This window comes from Cebus imitator, unplaced genomic scaffold (assembly GCF_001604975.1).
Source record: "Cebus imitator isolate Cc_AM_T3 unplaced genomic scaffold, Cebus_imitator-1.0 Scaffold130, whole genome shotgun sequence".
Lineage (NCBI taxonomy): Eukaryota > Metazoa > Chordata > Mammalia > Primates > Cebidae > Cebus > Cebus imitator.
The window spans coordinates 1632014-1635341 of NW_016107445.1; positions in this window are offsets into that span (position 1 = coordinate 1632014).

The following is a 3328-nucleotide window of genomic DNA, read 5'->3' on the forward strand; positions in this document are numbered from 1 at the left end:
TAAGAGACAAAAGGTTGCATTCTTTTGAGTTCTTGATCAACCTTTCACTGAATACACAATTTATTCTGGCTCAGTGAATCTGCAGCTGTGCAAAAACAATATGGCAGAGGAGGCAATCAGATATGCATTTGTCTCAGGTGAGCAGAGGGAGGACTTTCTGTCCTGCACTTGTGAAGATATGTGGTGGGGCTTGCGGGGGGTGGGGTGGGGAGCGAAATTCAACACAACTGATTTAGGGTGAAGATTTTGAGGCCACAGGAAATTTCCTTGTGGGCAAATTGTAAGGGCGGTATGTAGCTCTTTTATATTTTTAGCTATCTTATTTAGTAATTAAAACGGGAGGGAGGTTTGCCTAATTGTAGTTCCTAGCTTGACTTTTCTCTTGATTTAGTGATTTTGGGGTCTCAAGATTTATTTTCCTTTCACAGGCTTATAGCAGGTAGTCATCCCTAACTAAAAAGAGTGGCTTTTCCACAGTAGTTTCTGGAAAAGCCCAAGAGTGAGCCCCATTGCCTGAGTTAGATCTCATATTCAGCTCCCAACAAGCCACTGCAGCCAGGAGGGTAGAATGCCCTGATTGCCCACACTGGGGTCCTGCACAAACCTTGAAGCCAGGGATGGAGTCAGCTTTATCCAAGCTCCTTGGGATACAGTGTGATTCTCCAAAGTAAGGGGAAATGGAGGAGAGTCAGGAAAACTCAACAGATATTCACTGCACAATTTCATCCTTTAATAACAGTCCTGTAAATCAATGTTAAGAAATAATAAATGCAAAGACTTACATCCAAATGCTTAATATAGCTTTGGTTATAATACTTAAAAAAAAAAAACCCAAGCCCCAAAACCTTGAATAATACTATTGTTTAATAACAGGCAAATTGTAAATTAAAAAGTACAAAATGTATTAGGGAGCCATAAAATTATGTTTCAAATACTTTTTAGTGCTTATGAGGAAAGTATACTTTATGACATAAAGTCAAAAAGGCAGAATATCATATGTATAGTAAGAGTTCAACTATCTAAAAAATGTGCAGAAAATAAACCTAGGAAATCTATTAAAATAATAATTAGTTCTAAGAACTGTTAAAATTTACTTATTCATAAAATAGGCTTTTTGGAGTGCTTTTTTATGGCAAAAATTTTATTATGAATATTATTTCTTTATAATTTCCATATTTTTACATATTTTACAATAAGAAACGGAGAAGTGCCTTGCATTTAAATAGAAATTCTAATAAATTTACTTAAATTATTATGACATTCCAAGCGTCATTTTAACGTGCTTTCGGTTACCGTCTCATTTAATGTGTCTCTTACGTAGTCGGTTGTCAGTTTGATTTGCTCTATGAGGGTATTGCCCTTCTATAGGAGCCATAAATAAAATCTGTTGATTGACAGAGTGATTCATTTGTTCATTCATCCAACTACCTATGAATTGTTGGAGGGATTAAACGATAACCCCTAAAGGAATTTCCTAAAATTAGGAAGGTAAGAAAGCTTTTAAATTATCTTGGGTCAGTGAACAGGTTTTTGCAGTGATTAGAATATGTTAATTATTCTTTGTTTTAAGTAAATGAAGAACTAAATGAATGTCAGCAATTCTGTCAAAGTCACTGTGGGTAAAGAGGTTATGCTCATGATAGTAGCTTTCTATTGCAATCATAAAAATGATTTACAAGAGTGGTTTTTCTACAAAATTTCAGTAATGTATCCTATGGTTAATTTTTAAATATATTATGAATGTCAAATATAATACTTATATACTAAATATATTCAGAGTTAATTAATTTTCTAAACATTCACTTATAAATAATTTTTATTCCATCTGCTGGTTGAGGTGGAATTTCTGGTCAGAGGATATCTGTGGCTGCTACTTCCAGAACCTTCAGCTTCATGAGAGGCAGCAGTGCCTCCAAGCCTCAGGGGAGACTACTGTGGCCAACTTCCACAAACAAAGAGGGATAGCAGAGATTTCCTGGTCAAGATTATATGAGGGGAGAATGTACAATGACCCTTAAGGCCAGCTGGGGGCAGTGATCTGGGCTATATAAGGCTAACTGGATCAGGGATGGTTATGGGCGCCAGCAGGAACACACATAAGAAATTTTCTTTCCTTTTATTATGACCTAGAATTTTTATTATGTATTTACTGAAATTTGGCCTAACAAAGTAGGTCATGCCTGTCTGTAACCCCGGCACTTTGGGAGGCCAAGGTGGGAGGATCATTTGAGGCTGGGAGTTCAAGACCAGCTTGAGCAAAATAGCAAGATTAAAAAAAAAAAAAATAGCTGGGCATGGTGGCACAATCCTGTATTTCAGCTACTCAGGATGCTGAGGCTGGAGGATCACTTGAGCCCAGGAATTTGAGGTAGCAGTGAGCTATGATCATGCTGTTGCACTCCAACTTGGGCGACAGAGCAAGTCTATCTCTAAACAGAATAAAATAATAAGTAAATAAATAAAATAATTTTTATGGCATTAAATACTAATTTTTGTTATATATTATTCCTGGGCACATACCAAAAGAAAAATATGAGCAAAATACATAGATTAAAATATTACTTAAAACTTTCTCACATTTGAATTCTAATTCTTTTGAGAGACTCTGAGTTTTTGATACCCCAACTTTTCCTTATAATAATAGAATCCTGGGCTGGGTGAGGTGGCTCATTTCTGTAATCTCAGCACTTTGAGAGACTAAGGCAGGTGGACCAGGAGGTCAGGAGTTCAAGACTAGCATGACCAAGATAGTGAAACCCCCTCTCTACTAAAAATACAAAAATTAGTCGGGTGTGGTGGCACGTGCCTGTCATATATATTACATATATATGTTATATATATATTACATATATATGTAATATATATATTACATATATATGTATATATATATGTTATATATATATACATATATATGTTATATATATATTACATATATATGTATATATATATGTTATATATATATTACATATATATGTTATATATATATTACATATATATGTTATATATATATTACATATATATGTTATATATATATTACATATATATGTTATATATATATAACATATATATGTAATATATATATAACATATATATGTAATATATATATAACATATATATGTAATATATATATAACATATATATGTAATATATATATAACATATATATATGTTATATATATATAACATATATATACATATATATGTTATATATATATTACATATATATATGTTATATATATATAATATATATATATGTTATATATATATATATAAAATCCTTTGTGTAATGAAAAGTATTAATGATGTAGTATATTTTCTTTTTTTTTTTT